We start from the raw sequence: 250 nt of genomic DNA, 5'->3' as shown, positions 1-250 counted from the left end.
CCTCAACGAGGCTTGCGTGTCCGCTAGACACTGCAACTTGGTTCGTTGGAACAAAACGCATTCCATGCTCATGGAGCCCTGTGTCAACGACCCTGAAGTCACTAAGTCTTGCTGGTTCTGACAGCGCACACGTGAAGAGCCCAACTTCGTCTCCCGCACGCGGTGCAATGTCGGACAGTGCGTCCGCGGCATCGAGAGATGTAAATCCTTGGCTTGGTGAGTCCGAGCGTCGCTCTCCGCGCACGCTATT

The sequence above is a fragment of the Plasmopara halstedii genome (assembly GCF_900000015.1).
Source record: "Plasmopara halstedii genome assembly, contig: Scaffold_323, whole genome shotgun sequence".
Classification (NCBI taxonomy): Eukaryota; Oomycota; class Peronosporomycetes; order Peronosporales; family Peronosporaceae; genus Plasmopara; species Plasmopara halstedii.
Note: the sequence above shows the minus strand (reverse complement) of the source record.